The sequence below is a fragment of the Passer domesticus genome, chromosome 17, assembly GCF_036417665.1.
Source record: "Passer domesticus isolate bPasDom1 chromosome 17, bPasDom1.hap1, whole genome shotgun sequence".
Lineage (NCBI taxonomy): Eukaryota > Metazoa > Chordata > Aves > Passeriformes > Passeridae > Passer > Passer domesticus.
Genome location: NC_087490.1, coordinates 12,851,060 through 12,878,881, shown reverse-complemented (window position 1 = coordinate 12,878,881; position 27,822 = coordinate 12,851,060). Strand labels below are relative to the sequence as shown.

The 27,822-nt window shown below is 46.2% G+C and overlaps 1 protein-coding gene across 5 annotated transcripts in view; it reads right to left on the bottom strand.

Annotated features, from left to right (window-relative positions):
* Window positions 1–27,822, bottom strand: part of LOC135282462 (transmembrane protein 132C-like) — a 174,026-nt gene that overhangs the window by 127,567 nt on the left and 18,637 nt on the right. Inside the window, exon 1 of one of the 5 annotated variants that reach the window (XM_064392263.1) lies at window positions 8,966–8,983. The exons of the other annotated variants lie outside the window; for them this stretch is intronic. The gene's annotated coding sequence lies outside the window, so the exon portion shown is untranslated. Of the gene's footprint in view, window positions 1–8,965; window positions 8,984–27,822 lie in introns of those variants that run through there. 5 annotated transcript variants of the gene reach the window in all.

Here is a 27,822-nt window from a genome sequence, read left to right as displayed (position 1 = left end):
AAATACCAAGATATTCTTTTATTACAGGCCTGTCTTCTCTCTGACCCTCTACTCACAGAGCTGCGTTAGTCAAAGGCTGCCTGACATTCAGGACTGAAATCTATAAATGGTTTTCTCAGACTGGCTGATGACCTTAAGAGTCTGTAAAACAACAGTGTACATGCAAAGGTCAGTGAAGATTTCCGGAATCTCTCCCCCTCCCAGGGCTGCCATTCCCAATTGTCTCCACTGCCGAGGCCATCCGACCTATTTAAGGGAGTTTGCAGTGTGGAATCAAAGATAAATACCTGGAACTCCCATTTCCACTAATGAAAGCTCTTGTCAAGAGAAAAGGCTTGGAAAACTTCTATACAGACACCACTCAGGTTTTGTGCTGGCTGCAAATGTCAGTGTCCTGCGAGGAGCACACGGTGGGCAAAATGTCACCCGCTGGCCTTTGCCTGCAGCCCTGCTCGCCCGTTGTGCAGCCCCCATTGTGCCAGCAGGGCAAGGACCAAGCACAGAGCACTCAGCCCACCCTGGCTGAGAGCTGCAGAGGAGAGCAGCATTTAGGACACTGCGGTTTACTGCCAGCTCCATCAAAAGCATATGGCAGGCACAGGAAAGCTCTGCAAGGCAGGCTCCCTGGCGGGGAATGAGAGAAGCTGCCGTGCAGTTTGATTGACTGGCGGGTCAAAACCACGTTGAGTTCATCGCACAAAAGGCCAAGTAAAACACTGTGTGTCTGGGGGGTTTTCTGGGCTTCAAAGCAGGCAAAAACAACACAGTGGCAGCCAGAGTGGGGAAAGCAGACAAAGTGGTCAGTATTTTCTGCCTTCAGCAGCACCTTTCAGACACCTGGACTGCTCACCTTCCACTGAAGACACACAGCTGAAGAAATCTAATTTTCATGGCAGTACAATTCTGTGAAAAACACTGCTCCAAAGGGGATGCAGCAGATTTAGCCTTACAGGATGGCTCACCAAAGCCTCCACAACATTTTAAAGTTTGGCCAGAATGCCATAATGATTGAAATACACGAATATCACAGTTAGTTTGGTTTGGTTTTTTTTAAAGTTCTCAAGTGTCATAAAAACGGGAACATGCAAGATGTAAGTTACAAACTTGAACAAGTTCAGGCCTTGGCAATGAATCAATTCCTTGTCCTGTATCTCCTTCTCCAGTTTTTAATAGCTCTGTGCTTTGCTCTGCTGTTTAAGTCTCTGTCAGATGCTGATAGGCACTCACTCCTCTGTTTAGACATTGAATTGCTTTGCACAGCTCCTTGTTTAAAGAGAGATTAGGGTCCTAGAGCCTGAATGGGGCAATTTGCTCAGCACTCTTCACTGCCACAAAAACCAACAAAAAACAAGAGTACCAAAGAGCTCAGACCTGCACAGGATGAGGCTTTCAGCTGCAAAAGCATAGGAGGACACAGAGGACTGAATAAATGAATTATGTTTTTCCCCTTACCATCCAGAAAGAAAAAAAGAGTATTTTTTCTTGTAAATAGGTACTAATGGAAAATAAAGCCAGTGAGGAATATGAACAACAGGACTTTATCTCACACATCCCACACTGAGACCCAGCCTGCACTGGCTCTGTATTACACAGGTACAGGGGACATTACTCAAAGAGCCAGGTATAACCTGGCAGTGAGTAATTCCAAGGCTGAAAAGGAAAAAGGGGTTTCTTACAATCAGACCTGAGCCAGGCTTTCCCTGGGGTCTGCAATGCACTTCTGGCACACACCTTGATCCCTTCCTACCTGGCAACTCACTCCTCAGGGCTGGTACTCCCAGGGTCCTGGGCTCTGCTGGGCATAAACCCCTCCAGACCCCTCATCCCACCTCAGCACCTCCACACCCAACAGTGCAGCCATTTCCCCTCTACCCAGACAGGGAACTCGGGCAGTGGAACTGGGTTTTCCAGGAGGTTCTACCCAAGCTAACACGGCAGCCAGGCAGAGCAGGGCCGGTGGCACTGCGTGGGCAGCAGGTGAAAGCACCCCGGCACGGAAGGTGAGAGATGTAAGAGCCTGGCTGCTGATGGATGGGGCTTGGCAGCATTTGCTGCCTTGCCTTGCCAAGATTAGGCTCTAGTCTGTCAGCTTTTCCGAGTGGGAACCAAGAGCCTCAACCTCCGCTGCCTGGCGTCTCCTGGAATCTGCACATTTGGTGTAAAACATCTAAATCACAGAGAAAAAGAGACCCTGGAAGTACTGACTGGATCAGCACTCACTGGTGCAGAATTCCACTCTCAGGAAAGCTTCACCACTGGCATAAATCAATAAAGTATCCTAAAAGACAGAAAAATCACCATGTGCTATACCAGCAATGATCCAGCCCCAAAAATATTTTTTAATTGTTTCTTGAAAAAAAAAGTTTATTATTTATATGAAAATTTCATTTAAAAGTAAAGCAGCCATTTATCCTTCTTTACTTTCTCCTCCTCTTCTTCACGGAAGAATTTGGAGCACTAACAGATGCAATGCATGCACATTTTTAATAGCTGCATGTATTAAACAGTTGCTTGTATGCAAACTGTGATTTAAACCACGCCAGAATATCCCAATATCCTGGCTACAACCCTGCTAATCATCTCCATTTCAAAAATGCAACGAGGATTTATGAGAAGATTAATTGAGAAGCGAGGCTGAGGGGGTGGGGGACAGCCCTGCCTGTTGGGGAAATGAACTCAGCATCACCTTTAACCCCCAAGTAATTCTTTGTCACAGAGCACAAAGCAACTCATCATTCCAGAAGAGCAGCAGGACAGAAACCAAGCGGAAATTTATCTGGTTAAACACCTTCTTTCCCAGGGATTAATCAAAAGGGATGGCTGGAGCACTGGTGTCTTTGTGCTCCCAGCACCTCCGAGGGCTGTTTTAAAGTGCCCTGGCTGCTGCTAAGAGAGCAAAGGCCACTTGGCTCTTGGGGTGAGCAGCTACTCCCCAGCCCCCAAATTCTCTCTCAAATATCCTGTCCTGGCTCAAAAGCGCCGTGGGAGCAGCCCAGCTCTCCCCAGGGTTTGGTGAGCCCTGTACTGAGGGGCAGAGGCAGGAGGGAAGGGGCTCCTCAAGCCCCAGCCCCCAATTTCAGCCCTTCTGGCATCTCTTCTTCCCAGTTCACCCACACCAGAAACGTGAGTGGGGCCAGAAACAGCAGGGAGAACAAAGTGGTTGTGGTGTTGGCAGTGAGAAAGGGGAAAGGCAAAACTACAAAAGGAGAAATGAGATCCAGAAGAGGGAATCTTCCAGAAGAACACAAGCAGACCTGACAGAACGCTAAATCACAGTGAGAAAATGCAGCAGAAGAATGATGAACACGTGGTTCCAATTCTGTTCTTAAGGCAGAGAAATGACTGAGAAGTCGCTCTCTAAAGTCTCTTTTATTTGCTCTAATGCCTCGCTATAGCCTGCCCAGGAAAGGCCAAACCAAAACACTCCGTCAATGCCATGCCTGAGGAAAGTGTCTGGAGAACACTTCTGGCAATTGCAGTTCTGGAATCAGGATGCAGAAGCCAATGGGACCAAGTTCTGCTTTCCAAGATGAAGTTCATACAAAAGGAGTACATTCAGAAGCCAGAGATAAAGGCCTGCCTAAGATGGAGACAAGAACCTGGATCCAGTTTATGTTCAAAGCAGAGCAACAATCTGCTGTACCTTCAGGGAGGGCATTAATGCCTGAGGCAAAGCTGGCCTGGGCAGCTCTGAAGGTACAACAGTAATTCTGTATCTTCTGGAGTGGGTGGAAAGCACAGTCCTACCTCCCTGGTGCTTCTCAAGCGTCCTTAAAGTCATTGGCAAAGACAAATGACAATGACGGATGCCAGTTTGTTGTGCTGAGCACCACAAAACTGCACAGAGCAAATGACTTGCACCATCTTTTTAAGAGGTTGAATGTGTCGTGCTCCTAAATTGCTGTTGTGCTCAAGAATCACTGAGAGCTCCCTGCAAATCAATGCAATAGAGCCCTGCTATACATTTTGTAAGCACTATTTTTATCCTTTCCTAATATAACTTCCAAACCTTCCTCCTCCCCCACGTGCCTGCCACAGATCCCTAATTCACACAGCTAAAAACACACAGTGCCTCCTACAATTTTTCCAACATGTGCAGTCCTTAACAACAAATTTAATTTCTTCCTTTCTTTGAAGCTCATCTTCATTCAGCCTGGCTCCAAAGGGAAATTAATGAGGGCTCACGGAATATGTTTACATAAGATCTCCTCCAAATTTCTGTTATTAAGCATTAGGAGTGTTTTATCTGCCCTCTGAGGGACGGAGGGGCTGATGTGTCTGGCCAGAGATGTCTCAATACAATGTCTGCTGTCCACTCACCCCAGCAGCACTCACACCCTGCTGCCTCTGCTGCCAGCAGCTCTGGTGGCAGAGCCTGGAGCAGGGCTGGGGTGACAGCTGAGTAAAAGCTGATTTCACCAGGAGCTCCTGGCAGCGAGGGGCTGGCACACCAAGGCACACTCAGGGCTGAGTCCCCGCTGTCACCTGGCTGTGACTCTGTGCCCAGGGCCAGGCAGGAGCTGTGGCACTGCTGTGGTGGCACGAACACCCTGCACACTTCCCCACTGTGATCCATCCGAGCTGGACCCCAGCAGCCTCTCTGCTGCAGGAATTCCATAACTAATGGGAATTTTAGTTCCTCATGGATTCCACAACCACTTCTTGGCCTGTGCTATTCAATAGAGGCTTTGGAGTTAGAAAAAACTCCTTCTGTTCATTCTTATTGATACAAAAGAAAGAATATAGTTCTTTGTGTAAAAGCAAGAGTGTACCACCACAAGGAAACGTGCTGCATGCACAAGCACAGATAAAGCATGTTTTTGTGCACACACTCACAGCCACAGCTCATTTCTGCAGGATAAACCGTAAATGCAGCCCTTGAACTGACTCTCAGGCTGACTGGCCACATCGTGTCTGAGCAGGGCACAGGCTGGGACCTCCTCCCTGCTGTCAGACATCTGGCTGCAGTAAAGCCTGGGCTCTAGCAGGGCTGCTGGATCCACACAATAGGATTTCAGCAGTGATTAAAGATGCCTGTGGCTTCTGGGCAGGCAGGAACAAAAGAAACCCCTCTGCTGGAAGAGGGGTTCGATGAAATTCAGGCTGTCTCCACTCCTGCAGTTTAGTCTCCTTCATTAGCTAACAAAGCAATGACTGCAATTCACGACAAGAAAAGGGAACTGACCATCCTGACCAGCTTCCAGTGCCTCTCCTGCAGCTCCTTTTGGCTCCATGTCTCCCCAGGTAACCCCTGCCAGCTAAGGCAGAGTGCTGCAAGAGCCATTACATCATCCACATTCAAGAACCACAACTTCCATAGGGATCATTTTTCCTTCAGTAAAGAAATATAAAGTTAATGCCACCCTGAATTCCCCGAGTGCTGTATTAGCACTCTTGTCAGCTGTATCGCTTTTGGACTGCTATGCTTTTTTTCCCTTTATAAATCTATTTAAACCTGTCTGCATTTCAGTTTGCTAAAGCTGTTTAGCCAAGTATGAAGTCCATTCATGGCCAGCTGTAATGAACGTCACAGGCTGTAACCCAAGCAGGCAGTGGTGCCTGTTTGCTGGAGACTCATTCAAAAAACCAAAGAGAACAAGAGTAGTTTTCGAGATGCTGTAAATGCTGAGCTGCTTGCTCTGAAAACTAATGCAGGGCCTTGTTCTCTGTGCAGACAAGGCCTCCAAGAGAGGGGGGTGAGGGAGGGAAGCCTTGTTTACACCAGGCTCCTCTGAGCTAACAACTTACATAGGACATTTTACTTTAAAGGCAATATCATGCATTGATTTAGAAGACAGATATAAGCATCTTCTACCCTTGCAGGAGACAGAACAGACTATGGAAAGCTCTTGCCCTCTGGGTTGTGTGGTAAAGAGCAGAACACGTCTCTTCTTGGTATAAATTTAAAGGGAGGACCTACAATATGGAGAAATCTTCAAAGGCCAGTCAGGTTTCCAGTCCAACAACCCTGCCAAGTGTTCCTTTAATCCTTTATTTACCAGTAAATCTGCCTCTCTGTTCAGCAGGCTTTTACTGGGATTGGGTTTCAGCCTGCAACCCAAAAGCTGCGAGCATATGCTCTGTAGCCCTAATGAGAAACTCAATCTATTAATGAGCAGACCTTCTCCACAGGACCAGGTCTTGGCAACATGAGTCAGTTCCTGAACTTTCACCTCCTGCTTGGCAGCACACCAGACTAACTCCACATCTCTCAGCTGGCTTACATTATCAGCTCATTATTAACATACATCAGGGCCAGATCTCTTTTACATGCACCCAGCAAACAGGAAACTACACGAGGGGAGGGCTCCTCATTTTTGTCTGACTCTGGAGCTCATAAAAATGACTAATTAGAACCAGCTCTAGCAGAGGCACTCTGCAGATCACACATTCCCTCTGAAGCCCAGTCCTGACTCGGGATAAACACCCTGGGATGCCAGGGCAGCAGCAGCCAGCCCGTGTGAGGCAGAGGTGTGCTGCTCTCCTCACTCTGGAGTCAAGACACTGTCATTCAGATGGAGCAAACAGCACGTCCAACATCCCACGAAGTCACAGAAAGCTGAGTTCCTGCCATCGGTCCCTGCAGCAGGGAGAGCTGTGGGAGCCCTTTGCAGCCCTGTTCAAAGGACACTGCTGTGTACTTTAGATCTGCACGCCTGCCCGGGCTCCGAGCGCGCCTTTGAAGCGGCCAGCGAGCCCCCAGCAGTGTGCACAGCGCTTTGGGAAAGCTTCCCAGGCCACGTCTCATGGCCAGAGCTCTCATGGAGCACAGGAGAGGGTTCTCTGGCACAGTGAGCACTGTCCTCAGTGACACACGGCTGTTTGTCGTGGTTGTGTCACTTTATTTTCCTCCTTACACCACCAGTATTTACTTTTGCCCTCCAGTGCCCTCTCAGCTGTCATCCTTCAGCTCAGAAAACTTAGCAAACAGAAAAAAGCCCAACAATCTCTCCTCCAGATGCCTGGTTCAGATGCAGTCCAGCCAGGCAAGCTGCACCAGCCTGGTAATTGCTCCCATCTCATCTGAGCACAGATGCCAGCACAGTCAGTGCCCACACCACAAAATGCAGATGGAAACACACTCAAGGAGCAGGAAAGGTCAGCAGAGCCTGCTCTGCTCAGCCAGGTGGCTGCCAGTGATGTGGATCAAAGTGAAGCTGTTACACAGCATTCTGTACCTGCCCTCAGCCCAGTTTAAGGTACACACATCCTCTGGATGCAGAACACTCACACCCACTCTGAAACACCCTTTCAAGCAAACCAGACTTAACACGAATCAATACAAAATCTGGCAAAATCTCAGAGCCTACACAAGCCCCTAATTTTCTTTGGCTGCTCAAAAGGTAGCAATTTATATTCCTTCTTCAAAAAAAAAAAAAATTAGCTGTGGTTAGAATTACTTTTCAGAGCTGATCTCATTTCATAACTCGCCTCCTATTCAGACGGAATTTATGCACAGATGCTCGGAGCCAAAAATCTGTTCTCATTTAATCCAGCAGAACAGGTAAAGAGCAAATCTCTTCCAGCCAGGTTGGTCCCTGCTGCTGCAGCCTCCCCTCCCAGCAGCAGGCACGAGAACTCCCAGCTGCCCAAAGTCCTCTGCTCCAAGGGGCTCCTGCCAGCTCTGCTCCTCTGAGAGCTCGCACGCTGATAACTGGGGGGAACTAAAGACAGAATATTCTTACGGGACCAAGAGCTTTCAAATGCAAAAGAGCTGGAAATAGATTTTTAACTATTTTAAATGTGCTGTCTTTCCCAAAACTGCAGGTCAGAAACCTGCAGAGATCAAGAGCTAAGGGATCCTTTGTGGAAGCAGTGGTGATAAGGAAAAACAGAGTATTTCAGCTCAACTGGTCAGGAATAAACAATGCAACTCCTCACTGTAGTTATGCCAGGATGATAAAACTCTGAATTCAGATGAAGATTTGTTATCCAAAATAAGCTAATCCCACAACAGAGGCACCATATCTGTGATTTCCTAGGGATGCTGAGTTACCTTAGGCCACTCATTTCTAAATAGGCAGAAGCTAAAGTAAAATAACTAAAAGTTCTTTTGCAGAAAGAAATCCCTGGGGCTTTACCCAGTGCTCCAAAATACCTCGGGATCTTTGAAAGGGTGATTATGTAATGGAGAGTGCTACTATTCAAATTATAAAACCAAAACATATTAAGGTATATCTATATATTAGTGGTTGAGTCAAGCAATGGGAAAATGTATATTTAAATGTATTTTCATTCTTTGTTCACATAGCTCCACAGAAGAGTTGCCAGCAATAGTGCAGGTGCTGGAAGAGGAGACAAAAATTTGTTAGATATTTGATGCCAGTCTAATTGCAAAGAGGTGACAAATTTCATTCTCAATAATATTTACAGAAGGCAAAGAAAGTCCAACTCATCTTAAAAATAAGGGCGTGATACCAGCTCAGAGCAATGGACTTACTCCTTCTGGCTTTCTTGGGACTGACTGAAAATCTGGGCAGGACAAATTAAATTTTCCAATATATGAAGCTACATGTTCCTATCACAGAAAATAATCTGGATTCCAGCAGCAGTTGAAATGTTCTCCTCAAGCATGCAGATGAAACTGCTGCCCCCTTGGTAGGCCCCTACAGCTGAGAACTGAGCCAGCCTCTTCAACTGAAATACCTGCACAGGCAACCTGATTTGTGATGCTCAGGTCCCTCAGGTCTCAGCAAAATTAGCCCCATTAAGAAACCAAGCACAGTCTGGTGCCCACATATGGATTTAGCAATTTCCCTTTATGTTAGCCAATTAGAAAACACTGGCTCTTTTCCTTTCCCAAATGCTTTCAAATTAATGAGGAAAAAAAAATCAAAACACATAGCAAAGGCTGAACAAAGATTGGTACTTGATAGAATTTGCATGTAAAACCTCCAAGATTCAATTTTAAGTAGAAGCAAACAAGCAAAATATTTACTGCTCAGCATTTCACCACCACACCAACCTTATCTTGCATTTAAGGGCTTCAGAGCTCTTCCAGGACTGCTGCTGGTGGTTTCAGTCTGTGAGCTGTTGGCTGAATGAACCCCCAGGCACAAGGATTAAAACGATCTGCCCCAAGAGCAAAGCCCAGCAGGGCCAGGAGGGGCTGGGCTGGTCTCTCCCCAGCCCATCTCACCCTTTTCCTCACCCACAACCTGCTCCAGTCTGCTCCTGGCTCCCCAAACATTGGTGGCAATTGCCAGCTCCCTGCAGACTTCCAGCACAGCTCTGTTTTCTGAAGCTGATTCATCCTCCCTGGCCATCCCATCCATCTGGAGCAGGAAAACCCTGGCTCCTCTCATGCTGCCTCACATCATGTCCATGCTCAGAACAGAGCCACTGAACACCTACTGCCAAATATCTCTGCTGGAGATGTTTGAATTTGATGTGGGCTAGAAATATTGCCTAGGAGTTTTAGCTTCATTTCCTTTCAGACAAACTCCTCTCCCCGTTTTCCTTCAAGCTTGTATACTTGAATTGCCATATCTCCTTGAGCAGCAAAAAGCAATAACTTCACCAGAACCAGCAAATATTAGTGGCATTGTTAATGTAAATAAAGGATTTTTCATAGCATTTTTAAAGTTATTACAACAAGAGCATAAATAAACCTCACTGATGGGATATTAGTATTTCATGTTGGTGGGAATCAGTCGTGTGCTACAGTCAAGTAGGGAATTTCTTGTGTACATTTAATTCCCATAACCACATGAACAACTTGGTCCTGTTAAATCTCCTTCTCTTTTGCATTTTGCATTCATTTCCTTCCAGCCTCAACACTGTCCCCACCTCAAAAAGCTCCAACTGAACCATAACGAGCCTCACAATAAAGCACCTCCAGAACTAAAGAAGACAAATGTCCTTTTGGCTTTTAAAGCTGCATTTCTCATTAGAAATGCTGCCAATTGAAACAAATCTTGAAAGGTGAGCACGGGCTAATGGGCAGAGAAGGAAGATAGAAGTTGGCACACCTAGATTTGACTCCTAGTCTCTAGATTGTTACTAAAATACTAAATATTGGCTGTTTTCAATCTCATTTACGAAGTAACTACTTGCACTCAGGATCATATCCTCACACAAAGCAGGATGAAACTCTTAATGGATGACATGGAGCAAATAAGAATTTCCTGCTATCATGAGATAACCATCCTGCTCATTCCAGCTCCAGCATGCTGCAGGGAAGGATCTGAGACCATTCCTTCAGTCCCTCAGAGCAGCCTTCCCACCTGAAAAACAGGCACTCTCTGCAGTTCATCTTTCCTTCTAAACCCCCTCAAATCCCACATTTTACACAGAAATCCTCATTTCCATCTCCCAGAATTCCCTTGCACCTACTGTGAAAGCATCCTGAAGCACAGGGGGGAGCAAAGCAAAACAGTTGATAAAAATCCTGATGAAAGCAGCATGTTTCCATGGTGGGTTTGGATTTCTCCAGGTTTTTGTAACTGCAGAAATGAGAGGGATTACTGGGTGTGTCAGACCTGGCACTCAAGAGCAAAGGAAAAGGATTCAAGAAGCAAAAAGCTGCTTCAGAAAAATGAAACACAGCCCCTGGAGTGAGGGGAAGGAACTCGCAGCACATCTCTCCTTTTTCAGTGAGCCTGAAAAAGGCATTCTGCTAATGGATAGTATTTATTTCTTTCTTTTACAGTATTTCTGCCAAAAGCGCTGACAAATAGGTGTTATTTCCTTACAATAATTCCTGCAATAATGAGAAATCCCAGGCAGCCTCAACTCTAGATGGCGTTGGCAGCTCCTCTTAGAATCCATCAACTGCTCCAAGGTACCAAACTCCTGGAGACTGAGCCTGATCTGCTCTTACTGCAGACAGAGAGAAAACTCACCTGAACTGGTCAGAGAACTGGAGAACTCTGGTTAGCAACTCCAAAAGTGACTGGAGAGTTAAAAACAGCTATTTGTTTTGTTTTGTTGAGAATTACTATTACATCCACAAAGAACTGCACATCTATTAACTATCAGAAACTATTTCTGCAGAGAACAATGATGCCAGGAGCATGGACTGTGACAGTGGTTCACACCACACAGGCACAGGTTAAATGCCACCATTTCCCTGCCCTGACTTCACAATTTGAGTGAACTGCAAACTCCTCAAACAGTGCATTTGCAGGTTTCATTCTGTGACTGAGCTGATTCACCCCAGCAGGATTCCCCAGAAACACCAAGGTTCCCAAAACACGAAACCCACACAGCTGCCAAAAGCAGCCTGAGTTAGTTCTCACCTACACTTCCAGCAAGGTGATGCTGTTCAGGAGGGGCAGTCAAGGATCTCATCTTTGGCAGGGCCATAACTTCCACAGCTCTGCCCTGAGCAGGAATCGTTTGATTTCCTCAAAGCAACTTGAATTTCCCACCATTCCTCAGAGCTCTCTGCTCCCAGTCCTAAAAGGAGCACCAGCACTTGCACAGGGTCCCCAAGAGCTGCCTGAGCCCTGCTCTGCAGCAGGAACTCAGGGCACGAGGGGGAAAGCTGGATGCTGCTGCAGCCTCTAAAATCAGTCAGTGAGCCCTCAGATCCCCCAGCCACATCACATACACAGCACCCTTAAATCAAACACTCCAGAAAGTGGATATGAGAAACAAAATGTAAATATTCTCCCACTCTGGCCATGGCAGTGACAGTTTTGAATTTATCACTGCCCTGCTGCCACAATTCTTCCTTGTGGAGAGTCAGTTCAGGGGCAAGCAGCTCCCAGCCCCAGCCAGGACTGGCACACACACTCTGGGTGCTGCCAGGGCAGATGCCAAGGGAGGGCTGGTGGCCTCAGGGTCCCCCAAACTCCATCTCTAACTTCCAGGAGGAAGAGATAAATCACCCCAGGTAACAGCTGGCCACTCAGGCGAGCATGGCCAGGACCTGGTGACCTTTCCTTTCTGGCTGGAGGGGAGTTCTGCAATTCTCAGCTCAGCAGTGCCATTGATGCAACATTAAAATGCTGCTTAAGTCTGCTCCTGTGACAACTCTTTATTTCAAATGATTGTTTATGAAATTTAATAGCAGCAGCTCATTCCTGGGTGATGGTGTCTGACACTGAACACTTAAAGTGAAATGTGAGTGGCATTTTTGCATGGCTCCTGTACTGAATATCGTCACAGCCCCAGTTAATTAAAGTGCAGATGAGCTGTCATTAGGTCTGTATGAGTTAATTTGCCCTCTCAGGGGCCAAAATTAAAGCTACGACACATCTAGGGCGCAGACTTTCAGGCTGAACTCGCATTACCACATTTGGAGCAGGCAGCACCCAGAGGCAGCAATTCTGAGACCCAACCTAGAGAGCTCTAGAAATTTGGTCATTTCTTTCCTTTTTAGCTTGTAGGCTGAGCTCTTGTGAGAATCTGGCCCTGGGGTTTAAGCAAAATTTGGTCTGTACTGCAAAGTCCTCATTTTGCAGCTGAAAGCTGATGTCAGTAGTTTTCCCAACAAGCCAGGAGCCTCCATGCCATAAAGAAAGAACCTGATAGGTTTTTTTTAACCTTTTTATTACTAGCCTTACTTAAGTTTGCTGTATCACTATTCATTTACTGGTTTACACAAAGTGAGCTCAAAAATACCATATATTCTTTGCCCAGAACCTAACATCCAAGCCTGAAACTTTTTTCCTTGGAAACAACTTGGTTATTCAAGTCTGGTAAAAAAATTTGCATTTCTTGTTCCTAACCTAGATGAGAAGCATAAAACCATCTACATGAGAAAAAGCTGAGGAGAAAAAAAGCCCTCCAGTAGCAATAAACAGATCCCAACCTATTGCAAAGTATGAAAAACTGGCTGCAACAGAATGTGACTGTAAAATGGTCATGTTGTTATGCAGACTCAATAGCTCATTTAAAAAGAGTGCCCAGTCTTTCCCTGCTCTAGACTTTTTGTCTTTCTGCAAATATGAATCTCTCAAATTATATTAATGAGAAAAATCACTAAATCACTACTGCAACAGCTCAGGGCCTGGGCAAATATTGGGATCTCAGAGCAATTACAGACATGAAGACAGTTAACTGCTGAACACAGTATTTATGGTAATTAATTGATTACAAAGTACTTTAAAAAACAAAGCTCAGATCAAACTTCTTGTCCTTTCTGAAGCACATTTCCCCTTCAGTGAGATGCCTGAGAGAGCCCCACTGCAGCCTGAGTGCTGCTGTTGGCAGCTCACAGAATCTCACCTATTTGCTGCTATTTTCCCTGCAAGTTTAATACATCCCCCCACCCCCAAATCCACTTGGCTCAATTCATTCATTTACTTTTAGTTTTGCCTTTAAGCGTCTCTCTAGATGTCTGAAAAGAAAGAGATAAAGCAATTACTTGATTTCATCCTTGGGATTTCGGCTCTCAGCCCCGGCATGGTGCCTCTTTAGTGCTTGATGAGTGTCTAAATTCCCCCCAGATTAAAGAGGGTTGTCTTCTCTCTCCATGCATTATACACACGGAAGAGAAAAGGAAAATCAAAGGGGTCCAAACTTCTGTGGGTGCAAACCTGCTTGGTTTCTTTCTGCTCTGGAGAGGCTGTGCCAACTTACACACGACAAAGATCTAGCTCAAACTATTTTTCAAGCAGATCTATACATTTAAACATGCTATATAAACCCTTAGCTATGCTTTTAGAATGAATTCCATAATAAACAGCCTCTTTCAAAGTTGTAAATGTGGTCCCACGGAGTCAGCTTCCAGAATGAGCTCCCCAGGAGGGTTTGAATCTGTGCCCCAGAGATCACTGCCCACAAACTGGAAGAAGAGGAATGGTTTGCTCAATACACAAAGTAGGGCTGAGCACAGAAAAATAATTAGAGAAAGCTACTGTGGTAGTTCTTGGGTTTATTTCTGTCTGGAAGTCCTTGAATAATGATCCCAAACACAGCACCAGTGATTACTGTTTCCCAGTGATTAATCAGCTGCAAACTCGTCGTCTTTTCTCTTCCTCATCATCTCCCTGAGAACAGAGTGGGAAGCTGAGCACTGGCTTTTGGAAATGAAGGATTCTGTTCAGCTGCTCTGTATGAAGCCCACATGGGGGCCATACATTTCAGACTTGAGCCTCTCTTTCTCAGCCAAAATCCTTAATCTGCGAATTATTTGTACAAATGGGAAGGAAGAAGAATTTGCCCTCTTTTCCCCCGATCCCTTCAGAGCCTGTGCTTTCAAGGCAGCTTTGAGCAGCCCTCCTTTTCTGCTCAGTGAAATGTGTGAACAAATGCACAGAACTGAGGTGTGGGAGGAACCTCACAGATAAGAGCCCCCCTGGACAAATTCCAGCCTCAGCAGAGATCAGAGCTGACCCTCCAGCTATTTCCAGAGCTCTCTCCATCAGAGCACTGCGACTTCCATAAAACACTGAGGTCCCCAAACTTCCAGGGCCCGATGGCACTGGTCCAAAGGACTCCCTAATTTATACTGAATTTTTATTTAGCAGTAAATTCAGAAGTTTTTCCTTTTCTGTGGCTTATAAGTACCCAGTTATCTTGCAATAGTTAACATTTTAACCTGGTAACAAGGAATCAAATATATCTACATAGGTAAAGTAAGAGTAAGCAGTAATCCATTTTGTGATAGTATTCTGTCACATCAACGCTTGCTTTTTCCATATTTTCAGATTTTGCTGCGAAGAATTTCACCTCTCTTCCAGAAAGCCCACAAATGAAACAAATGAGATTAAACAAAGATGATTGATCTAAGTGATAGAAATGCAGCAACTAAATATGAATATATGATAAAATGCAGAAAGGCTAAGTCTCCCATTTTACGTAATAAGGAGGACTTAAGCTTACACTCCTTTTTTTTAATGGATAATCTTTTATCAACTGGGAAGAATCTTACTGATGGTACACTAAGATGCACAGGGCAAACTTTCATTACAGAAGCTGGGGAGACAGTTTAACATCATTTCTACTCAGAAACAGCTTCAGCTCCTACTTCCAAGGCCTTTGCTCTCACTAGCAAGAAATCTGGCTGCTGGGAGCCCTGGGGTGTTTTCTGAATGGCTGTTAAACTCTAAAATCCTTATCTGCAAAACAGTCTCAGACAGACAGAGCCAGACCTGTCAGAGCTCAGCCCTGCTTTGATTCTCCAGGTACAGACACATCACCAAAATAACAGAGAAGCAAACGTTATCCCAACCCCACATCTCTGACAAGAACATTCCAGAACGCTGACTTTGAGTACTCTGCTCACTGCTAAATCACACCTTGAACAGAGCAGGCACAAAGTTAATACCAAGCAGCAAGAAACGCAGGCCTGGACCTCATGAAGGAAAGACAGGATATGGATTCCAAGAATGAGATCTGTGAGGGAATCATTTCCAGCTCCGCAGTGCAATGTTACCTGATGTTTGCCATTTCTGACAATAATGCCTGCACTTAACACATTCCAGCTGGGAAGCAGGACTAGCCTGACGTTAAAAAAGCCCAGCCTTTGATGCCCTGATGAAACAAACCCTGGATTTTTTCCTAGATTTGCAAACCACCTTTGTGGAGCTCTGTTAGGGACTGTAATCAGTCATTCCTTTTGGCCATTCCCAGCTGGGACAGAACTATGTGGCCACAGAGTAACTCCCCTCTTTATGTCTGGAAATACAGAACCAATAAAGGTGCAATCTATGGCTTAAAAAACACATGGAAAAGCAATGGGTTTAAACTGTATTCCTAAAATAATAGCTGGTGTTCTAGTTCAGCAGTTCTGGCATTAAACTATTCCATGGGGGGGGGGGGGGAATAATTTCCTTTATAGCACCCATATTAACTGCCTCAAAAATCTTCAGAGATCTTTTATATTGTAACTTGAAAGGCACATCTCAACTTGCTGCTCATGTCCCTGAAATGTGACAAAAACTACAGAACTGCCATCAGCTGTTGGCACGGTTTTGTTTCCTGTAAAGACCCACATAAAAACTGATAGCAAAGCTCAGTGCTTCTCTCCCTTCCTGACATAACTTGACCAGAGAATTCCAAGGGGTCAGACCACACAGATGCACGAACCACGTTTGATCTTGGTTTATGGAAGTCAATGGAGTCGTAGCACAGATGGCCTTTAAATCTCCTGTGACCTGGAGGACTGATCAAATGCTCTGCTTGGAGCACACTGGGGGTTTTTTCACCACTGTCACCATAATATTTTAATCTTGGACGTGCTTAGTTTCAAAGCACCCTTCTGAGGCTGCATTATCCCTTCTTGTATCAGGTGAACACAGACGTGGTTTGCCCAAGGCTGCACAGGCTGTGCAGAGCAGGGAAATTATCTACATCTCCTAATTTTACATCTGCAAATGGAGCAGCAGCAGAGCAAGCACAATGGTTTGCTTGCTCATAGCAGTCAATCCTTAACCATAAAACTTCCTCACGAGCATCACACAGAACTATCTGAAGGTTGTGATCACGAGTCTACAGACACTCAGCAGCACAGAATTCTTTGTTTTTAACAGAAGAGCCCATAGGAACTCATCACAGCTTTTACTTAATACAGTCTTAGCAAGGACTGCTCTCACCTCTCTACTTTAAAATCTCAGATTCTGGTTTTTTGATGCTCATTTTAGGACTAAGTGAATGTAAAGTCACATTAATGAGGTAAAAATGTTACTCTACATCATGAAATTCAGCCAAAATGAGAATTAACCTAAGAAAGACCAGAAACTCAATGTCACAAACTCAAAGCCACAAACTCAGATCAGATGCTTTAATACCTTAAGGGCAGTCCAAGCTGGAAATCTGTGATGAAACTCAAAACTGGGAAAGCCCTCTGTGCTGTTGCCAACACAGTCAAGAGAAGAAAAAGCCACAGAAACTATTGTGCATTTTAAATAGAAAGAATATCATGGCTCTGGAATTGTATCAGCATCCAAACTTTCAGAAAGGACAGTGCATGTGAAAGCTGCTAAACAGAAGACAAAATAAAACTAAAAAGAGGGGATAGGAGAAACTGAAAATCTCAAAAAGAAGATAAATTATTTTGTCTTCCCCTCCCAGTTTTAGGCATAAAGGCAGGTCCAGCAGCTTTCAGGGGGAACTAGGTGATTATCTCTGCTAGTCCCTTTGGAAAATTCCACCCCCATAAATTCCACCCCCATCTTCTCTACAGGCTCATCTACACCAAAGATTTTTTCCTCCTTTTGTGTCTGCACTGAAGACAGTACATATTCCTGAACTGCCCTCACCCCATCTTCTACTTCACTGAAAGCAGACACAAAAAATACTCAGTTCAGTTTTCCCTTTTTTAAATCCACATCTTTGCTCCCTGCTCTCAGCAATGGGAAACAGATTCAGCCAGCCTTAAAACACTATCTCAGCAACAAAGCATGCAATGTGCTCCATCTCATCTCTCCACTCCAACTGAGTTTACAGCAGTGGGTGGCTTTCAAACCTAACATTTGATCAAAATGAAAAACCGGGCATTCCTTTCACCCCATGACAGGCAGGCTGATATAAATCACAGCCTTCCCAGCAAGGGTTCTTCCACAGACAATGAGTTGTGGCAGTGCCTCAAAGCTCAGCCCCGGCCATTGTAAGAGAAAGTTTCAGGTTTTTAAAGTAGGCCTGGGTTTTTTACAACAGCACTAAAACCAAAAAGGGGGAGAATTTATGGTGTGGTTGTTTGAGGGGCAAGGAAGGTGCTTCCCCTTCAGAAGTTGTATTTGCAGTGCATTGCTCTGGGCAGATTTGTGCCAGTGCCTGCTTTTAATTCTTAGTATTTCAGGAGCATTGAAATCTCCAAGCTGGGGCAGCCTCACAGCATTTTACACTCACACACACAAGTCATGGTGCATTCATTGTGCCCTCATTGTTTTATCAGGGAAAAGAACCTCTTCCCTAGCCTCCAGCTCTGCAGAAAAGCTCTCGGATGTTTCTGCTCCAGGAAAGGACGTGTCAGACATCCCCTGGCCCTGACTGAGGAACACAAACAGTGCAGGTACGCATCAGGCAGTAGCTGTTAAATTCATGTGTGTGTGCACAGCACTCCAGAGTGTGATCAAAGCAAAGCTGATGCCATGCACAGCCTGCTGCTGCTCCTTAACCCAGTAACCTATTACCAATGCCCTCCAGCCTCAACCATTGCAAGCCTGGACTTCAAAAGATCAGCTTATCCTCGAGGGCAGGGCTGAGTGGCAGGTGGGGCAGGAAGAAGCCCCGTGCCCTCCCTGCAGCCAGGGGTGTAGGGTTGCACCCCTGGCTGGGCACGCTGGGGCTCTGGCTGCAATCCTGGGCCATCTGACCCTCTGCAGCTGGACACCCCTGTGCCTCCTGGAGCTCTCTGGGCAGCAGGAGCTGTGCTCACAGGAAGCTGTGCCATGCAAAGGTGAGGAATCTCAGTTTATCTGCCTTCAGGGACCTGCTGACCCGCCAGGGAGGGCTGGGTACACCAGCAGGTCCCACCTGCAGGGATGGTCCCACTCTCAAACCCTCAGGGAGCACCCACAGGGTGCCTATCCAAAAATCTGCTGTGCTGCAGAACACTGAGCCTTGCTAACAGCTAGGAGTCCCAGGAACACAGCACAGGAAAAGAGGAAAGAAGAAAAGCTGAGAGCTTAACGTGCACTGAGGGAAGAGGAGCTCCATGTGAAGAGGTTTGAGAGGCATCACATGCAGACACTCAAGGGTTTGGGAATCACACTCAAGGGTTTGCCCCGTGGGGTTTGTGTATCTGCCACCAAAAGGTCAGGAACCACTGCAAGGGACACCATGGCACAAGGTCTGTCACCCAGAGCCTCTGCAAGGGACACCATGGCACAAGGGCTGTCACCCAGAGCCCCTGCAAGGGACACATGGCACAAGGTCTGTCACCCAGAGCCCCTGCAAGGGGCACCATGGCACAAGGTCTGTCACCAAAACCCTGCAAGGGGCACCATGGCACAAGGTCTGTCACCAAAACCCTGCAAGGGACACCATGGCACAAGGTCTGTCACCCACAGCCCCTGCAAGGGGCACCATGGCACAAGGTCTGTCACCAAAACCCTGCAAGGGACACCATGGCACAAGGTCTGTCACCCACAGCCCCTGCAAGGGGCACCATGGCACAAGGTCTGTCACCAAAACCCTGCAAGGGACACCATGGCACAAGGTCTGTCACCCAGAGCCCCTGCAAGGGGCACCATGGCACAAGGGCTGTCACCCAGAGCCCCTGCAAGGGGCACCATGGCACAAGGTCTGTCACCCACAGCCCCTGCAAGGGGCACCATGGCACAAGGTCTGTCACCCACAGCCCCTGCAAGGGACACCATGGCACAAGGTCTGTCACCAAAACCCTGCAAGGGACACCATGGCACAAGGTCTGTCACCCAGAGCCCCTGGAAGGGACACATGGCACAAGGTCTGTCACACACAGCCCCAGAGCAGATCCTGAGCCTTCCCTGCACGTGACACAAGTCACGCCTGGTCAGGTATTTTTCAGCACACAGGAGACTCAAATTGTACTTTTCATCTCTACTCTCTTCCTATAAAAAGGGTGTATTAGGGCATTTGGAAATTTCCACACACCAAGCTGTTCTTCCATCCTGAGTTTTTTTATATTCTTTTCTATTGATGAAACTTCTTTTTTCCCAAAAAATTGTATAACTGAACCTGAACTTTGCTAACTAAGTAGTGGCAGGGTTATGTTCCAGCAACACAGCAGTTGTTTCCCTCAGCTGTGAGCACACTCCCCCTGCCCCACCAGGTCTGCTGATGGCATCACTGTTCCAGTAACACATTCTCATGCACTGTAAGAACATGAGATGCAACAGCCAGGCAAATAAGGCTATTAATTACCTAATAGATGTGTTGTTTCTCTGAGAGACTAGAGTCTGCTGTACAATCACATTTTCTGCCTCAGAAATATAAAAATCTAGAGGAAAACCAAGCAAAATTGTTTACTCAAAATCCAGATTATGGGGAGGGAGAAGCAAGTCAAAATTATAGGGAAACCAATTAGTCAGTCTTTAGAAAGAGGTGCACACAAAGCTGACTCTGAAAGCCTTTTCCTGTTCTCAGACATGAGTTTGGGCTGCTGTGGCACACTACTTCCCAAAGCAGGCCACTGCTTTAAATTCAACAGTCAGTTCAGCAGAACCAGAACTTTGCAGGCACTGAACTTCAGCCGTGTGTCAGCTCTGTGAATGGTAACCCAGGCAGGAGCACGAGCACAAGTCCGGGAGCAGCGAGCTCCGAGTGCTGCAGCTGTGCTGGGGTTACTGTGGGACCCCAGAACGTCACTCACGTGTCACTGCACAGCACCAGACGTGTCTGGGAGCCCCTTTCTCAGAGATGGGAAATCAGCACAGCGAGCCAGAGCAGGAAAATAACACAGGCATATGACAAAATCAGCTGGTAATTTAAATTCTGTGACTATCAGCATTTTAGAACTTACACAACAAATACACCAGGCTCCCTGAAAAGTCATCACAAAAGACAATACCCTTCTGCACTCAGCTTTAACTACATTCCAAAGTAATATCTCCTTTCTCCTATCATGTCAATACAATGTGGAGTGGGAAGTGATGCTCACACACAGCACCAGGCCTTCAGCTTATTTCCAGTGCTAACTTTAAATAACAATGCATGAATGGACAAAGTGCCTGGTTTATAGCATCCTCCCTTTCAGCCTCTCCCTTGTCTCAGTTCATTTCCCCGTGGCATGCTTTGTTCTAAAGCAGTCTTAACCACTCGTAGATCAAAATATTTAATCAACATTTCTCAGTCAGAAAATAATCCTGCTTTAGACCGATTCAGTGGGAGACTCTGCAGTGGATTCAACATAAGAAAAAGGGTCAGAATGCATTTCCGAGGGTGCTTTAGAAAAATCAATGCTGACATGTTTTTAATGAAAATCAATAAGTGGCATTAGATAATGAAACAAACATCCAGCAGCACCGCAGCCAGGCCATTTAGACAATCAGCTTCGGCAGGATTCAGCCAGGGGAGCGCCTGAGCGTGCCGGCAACGCGGCCTGAAATAAAGCACTGCTTTTTGTTTGTTTTAATGAGAATCTCAAAATCGGCTTCCTGCGAACAATGCCTCGAGGGCTCCCAATTCCCCCTGCGCCTTCCCCAGCCCGTGCAGCTCCGGGAGATGAGGCTGAGGAGCAGAGCTGGGGACAGTGTCCCGCTTTGGGAGCCGCTGACCCGTGCAGCCGCCGCCAATGCTTTGACAAGCTGCGCTGCAGCCCCAGCGGGGAACACGGATCCATTAAAAGCTGCAGTTGTGAAACTCTTTACAAGAGGCCTGTCCCTTCTCAGAGTAATTAATTCTTTGACTGCCACACTGAGATGCAATGAATGAACACATACTCTTGGGAGGAACAGCTATGCTAATGCGGAGGAGCCGCAGACAAAGAATCCAAGGGCAGGCTGGAGCTGGGTGAGACTCTGCAAACTCACCGTGCCCTAAACGTGCCTGAACACCAGCACAGCTCGGGGAACCCACCTCACAGCCCAGCCTCGACCACAGACATGGGTTTACACCTGCATGTTCCTTATCTGCACCCTGCAGGAGCCACCTGGAACCTCCTACAACTGGAACCATCTTTGCTGTGTCTGTGACCATTCCCAAAGCTCGGGATGCTGGCAGGTGCCACAGGGATGTGATCCCAGAGGGACCCAGCCCTGCTGGCTGCAGGACAGTGCATGGGGACATTGCTCTGGCCACAGTGGGACTCTGCACAGCAGAACACAACTGTTCTCACAGGCTTTCCCTGCAGGGAAGGAGGAATTCCACTCAGCCGGGCTCTGCACATTTCATTAGGATTTGGTAAGTCACCCTCAGTACCAACCTCAGCCCCTGAAGTCCGTCAGTGTCTTCCTGGCTCTGACTGTACCTGTGCCAAACCCTGTGTTCAAGATTTTAAATCACAGCACAAATGGAAAAGTCAAACAACGTCGTAGCAGAAAATCATTTGAGGAAAAAGAATAAAACAACTAACAGCCCACACGCAAAAGTTACTGATAAGAAGAGAGAAACAAGGGCTCATTATTAAATGACACTAAGAAACTGATGGCTGCAAGAACAGAACTTTCCACCTTGAGATACACAGCAAACCCTTATCTCTGTTCTATGTGACTCACAGCCTAAAAAAATAAAAAAGAAAACAAAATGGAAACAAACAGCTGAAACGTAACTGAAATAGAACCAGTTCTAGTCAGTTCCACTGTTTTAAATCCCACTGCTCTAAAACTAACAAGGAAACAAACAAACCAGCAATTCCCCCAGTGGTTTGAAACATTCACGCTTTCCAGGAAAGCTGGCAAATTGAGCAAAGCCCAGCACAGGCAGGGAAGCTTTGCAGGTTTCAGGGAGAACTGGCAATATCTGGGGGCAGGTTTGAACAAAAGCCTACCCACGGAGCCAACACGAGTGCTGCAGGATTCATTACAAAGTCAGACATGGTGTTCTGCTCCTGGCTGGACACAAGGCTGTGACATTAACACATGCTTCATTACAGCAGAATCAGAGCCTGCTCATTCAGGACTCCAGAAATTAGGGATGGTGCACATCAAACGTGTTTTCCCAGGAAAACACAGGGCCTCCAGCCCGGCCCTGGAAAATCACTAATTACGGTGCAGAACCTATTTACATTCACAGAATACAACTTCTGCTTGGCAGTTCTTTGTCTTGATTTTTTTCCACTGCAAAGGATTTCAAAGTCATCTTCCTGACAAGAAGCAATTGAATATTTTTTCATATTCCAGCAGAAATTCAAAGAGAATCAAGATATAAAAATACGGAGTCATAGAAATGAATTTAATATTTTCTCTTAGCAAGCATACAATGATGTTTTATTAGCAGGATAAATTACTTTACACCTCACAAGCAAGGGCTGCTACATTGAATTACTGTTGCAATCCAGACAGTTACATGCAATCAATCAAAGAAGATTTTAAGTCGGTGCTATTTAATGGCTAATTCCTCAAAACACAAAATAGCTGAGCTCCTGCAATTAGTCTCCTACAGAAGGAAGGTAAAAAAGATGTCACAAAGCAAGTAAATGAAAGTAAAACAACCCCAATATCTTGGGGGAAAAGGGGAACTTCTTTAGCGTTAATAGAACAGTTTTAGAATAGTTCTAACAAGTACAACATTCTATATTGATTTCTAGTGAAACCCTTGTGGTAAAATATGCTTTTCAGTATGATGAAGCACGCTGCAACCTCATTTTGCAAGTTAGCATGCATTTGAAGAGTTTTTACTGAAAATAGGTTCAAGTCACCAGAACTGGAGAACACAACTGTACAAATGTCTCCATTTTCTTAACCACTATTTATAGCAAATTCCAATATTTAAATAACCAGCACCAAAAAAGGCTTCTTCCACTTCGAAACACATTTAAAATACCCAGCCTTAAAGCACCTTCCTTATTAACAGTCTTTCTACAAGATCACATTCTCAACTGGCAGAAGTCAAAGGGCTTCATCACTAACAGAGATTCCATATTCCTTTGCTCCAGAGGTAAAATAAAGCTTCATCCTCTTACAACAAGAAAAAAATAATGACTTTTATAGCAAAAGAATGCTCCATTCCAACAGAATGCTCCATTTTCAGTTTAGGTTTAACTTTATTTTCAAGTACCAAGTGGGGAGCAGCCAGATTACAATAAATCTTAATCCAAAGCATCAGCTGAATCTTGCTCCTCATCTGTGGGCCCAAGTGTCATCCTGACTCTCTCTGGGATCCAGGATTGCTGAAGTCAGACCCCCCTTAGGGCTCACAGCCCCCCACTATCAACTCCAAAGCTCTACAGACTCCTCCAGCTTCACCATTTCACCTTGGTGATACATTCCAAGCGACTTTACTAACCAGTAGCAATTATTTCATTGCACAAGAATGATTTACAGAAAGAACTTGAGCAGGGGAGAGGGAGAAGTGAAAAGATTTTCCCTCTTCCCTCCTTCTCCTGAACCACAATTCCACTTCATGAAAGATCAAGAGGGACCTTCTATGCCAATCTGCACTATGGAAAGTGCAATGAAAAAGCCAGTCACTTCCCCAGCTACTGTGAGGGAACGTAAGTGAATTCCACAAAGGAACAACTGAAAGCAATCAGATTCACTTTCTGCACAGCTGGGAGAAAAGCAATGCTCTTACTTAAGAAAAAAAGGATTAAAAACCAACTTAAATTTGCTTTCTTTGGAGCCATCAATCCGTTTGAATGAAGAGAGCCCACCTTTCAACCACAAATTGGCAGAAGTAGTGAATCACCACAGCAAATGCTGTGCCCTTCAAAGCTGCATTAAAACGTCCTCTAGGCTTTTCTCTGGGGTGGAACTCCCTCCACACCTCGGACAATCAGCATCCTCCTCTATCCAGCAGTGCCCTTGTGTGCTTGCTGTGGCTGCCAGAGGTCACCACAGCACACAGGGCTAGCGAGAGGCTCACTTCATAACCTGGCTCAGGGCCACAGCTCCTAGATTAATTTTCTTGCCAGTGACATTAGAGAGACTCCTCCCACACATCAGTGAATGGGTCTGAGCAGCCCGTTCTTGGGGAGAGCATCTCCACACCGAGTCTGCCCAACAGAGCCCTTCTGCCCAACTCCAGGAGGGCTCCTGGGAGGGCTGACACACACAGACCTGGCAAAAACACCCTCAGGAAGGGCTGCCCGGGGCAGAGGCACAGAGCTGCCCTGCTGGGCTACTGCTGATGCAGTTACACAGTACCCAGAGCAAGGGCCACCAGGAAAATACACCTAGTGATAATTCAGCAGCCCTCTGAATGACCGACACCTCATCTGGGCTGGCAGCATGTGCCAGCTGTGCCACCCAGCCCAGCACACAGCAATGGTGCTGCAAACCAAGAACAAACCTTGCAGCCCTTAGAGCTGCATCACTGCACAGCCCCTCAAGCACCAGCTTCTGAAAGGGGAGCTGAGGAGCAGTGCCATGACCAGAACTCACCCAGCAAAGACAAAATGCACAGCTCAGCTGCACATGAACTGTGAAAAGCCCTGATGAGACGCTCCAAGGGAACAGAGAGGATCAGGTCAGTCCTTCCACCCCAATTCTGCCTTCCCTAACACACCATGCCTGATGGGACTGTAAAAAGCTCATCCCAGGCTGAGTGAGCTCCCACCCTGACTGAATGAACAGTTCCTAGTCACAGACAGCAAAGGGGAGCAGGAGAAGAGCAGCGCCTGGCAGTCACTGCTGAAGACAGGGGATGATGTCCTGCGTGCCACTAGGATGCACTGCCTTCCCCCTTCCCAGGGACCTGGCAGAACTCCACAGCTGCAAGGAGAGCACCAACTCTGCACTCTGACTGGGGGAGAGGTGAAAAGGGAAGGGAGATTCAGAATTACTTTTTCATTCAAACGTGAAAATCCCAAGATATGCATGGGTACAAGTAAGGGCAGAATAAAGCCTTAAATATTTAGTCTTCTTTGAAGCTTTCACACTAATCACTTAAGCCAACACAACATCTTAAAAATCTACGGCATTATCCAAAGCCTTTCTGTTAAGCCAGTTCTAAGGATACAATCAGTTCCTCTCCCGCCCTGACATCACACAAAGCGACTCAGGCAGCAGTTCATAAATCTAAGCCCCTGTGACAGATTTCATCTTCCACGGGGAAAAAAAAGCTGCAGAGGAAACCGAAAAATAAAAGAGGATCTGAGGGAAAAATCTATTCATTGATCAGGGGAAGGAGAATGCTAAATTCAGCTGGCAAACAGCAGCCTGGCAAAGGAGCCATCGAGACGCTTCCGAGAGTGCTGGCACAGCTTGTCCTGGGTGGGCTCAGCAGCCCCGCAGAGGAGCTGCAGGTTCTGAATGCACCCGTCCAGCACTGCAGAATCACACCCGTGCATTTCTGATGCACTGAAAACAGCGCTCTCCTCTGCAAATCCAGACTCGCATCCTGAAACTCCTCAGTGCCAATTCCAGCTCCTCTGGGATTGGCATTTAGTAGAGGAGAAATGCTCACCTCCCACAACAGAGCCAGTCTCACAGTGGGAGAGGTGGTCACTTTCTTTTCACTGATCTCTCTGAAACAATTTACAGTAATCCCACATCTTAAAAAAAAAAACAAAACCAAAAACAAAAACTAAAAAAAACCCCCAACAAATAAAAAAGCCCCAAACACTTAAAAGCCATAAAATTAAAGCAGCCTTCTATGCTGCAGAGGAGTTTACGCAAACTCCAGCACAGACTTGCTCAAGAGTGGAAGGGGTTAAAATCTGTGGAGAATGAGAGAAAAAGGCTAAAAAGCACTACTGCAGTTAATGTTAAAAACACTAATTTCAGTCCATTTGTGCATTCAGAGGCATTCTGGTTTGAATTTCTTCAGTGAAACCAGATGTCTGCAGCGATCACCAGAATGCACAGATTACAGCATAATCAGCTTGTCCTGGGCACAAGTTCCAGCACATCCAAAGAAATTGGGGACTCTCAGAGAGGAAGCAGCTAAATGCAATAACCTGGTGATTGCTCAGAAACACAGCTCTCAGGGTTGGAATTGGGAGGGGGATGGAAAAGGACAGCAGGGATGAATCCTGAGCAGAGTCTGACTCCGAACACAACTGTGAAAAAAAGCACATAATCAAGAGACAAAAAGCTTCCCAGGGAATGGATGTATCTGCTTGCTCTGTCATTGCATATAATCAAATAGATGTTCTAATAGTGAGGCAGCGCGTTCCAGAGACAGCTGTAATAATCAGAGCTTTAACAGGCTCCAACACAAAACCCTACAACATGGCAGTGTCACGATCATCTTCACTCTCAAGCTGTCCAACTGAGAAGAGAGGTTGTGCTTTTATTAGCTTATATTAGCACACCACTTATCTAGTTTCTAAAAGCAGAATTAAAACCTTCTGCCATGTGCTGACACCTGGCTGCTGTCCAAGCTCGTACTTCATTTAGCATTATCTCTGAAAAACGGGAGGCTGGGGCAGTTCTGCAGGGAGATGGGGAGACAGACGGCTGCCCATGACTGTCAGCTCGCTTCTGCAGCCTCCAGGAGACAGCAACCTGCCAGCAATCACTGCAAGAAAAGCTGAGCTCCCTATCTTCACCCATTCAGGCTGTTGGATCCTTTTTTCAGGCCCAAAAGCTATCTCAGCATCAATTCAGAGCAAACAGCCTGGATGCAGGTGTGATCTCAGCCAGGAATTTTCTGTGCCTGAGATAAGGTTTGTGCACAACCACTGTCCCCACTGATGCACTCCCTGACTTCAGGGAACAAGAGGAGCATTTTCAGGCAACGCGAGTCCAACACACCAGCTCTGCATGAAGTTTCTGACACCATTTCCCACGGCTGACTCCTCCTGCACCACTGCTCCAATGCTGTTCCTAGCACAGAGAATTTTCCAGCTCCATCCCAGGTCCAGGTGGTGGCACGATGGCCACTGCTCTCTCCAGGTTGTGCTGATTGCATTCCCTCACTGCCAGGCAATGGTTCTTAGCTCCAAAAGCCCTTTTTTTTTTTGGAACCACACTTTATCTGCTCCATTACTAAATCCCCTTTTCCCAAGAACACTGGGATAGAGTAGTAGAACAAAGCTGCAGAAGAATTACCTTTTAACTAATTTGTGAGCCTCCAGCTGCCCTGTTCTCCCATTCCAGAAGATCCCTGAACCTTGCCAGAACAGAGTGTTTGACATGCTAAACCCAAGTAGAGGACAAATATGAATATGGTGATTTGCTCATTGAGCTGCATACATAATCATTAGAAAAGTAATGAACAAAGAACACAGCAGGCCAGGAAAAAAGAGATTGAGCAGGCAGGGTCATGTATTTCAGCAAAGCTTCCTACCTGTTTATTAATTAATTGAGACAGCTTTCCAGAAACCTTATAGCAACAGGGGCTCCCATTTATTTCAGGTGAGCACAATTTAACTGCTGAAGATCTCTACCTGGGAGGAAGCAT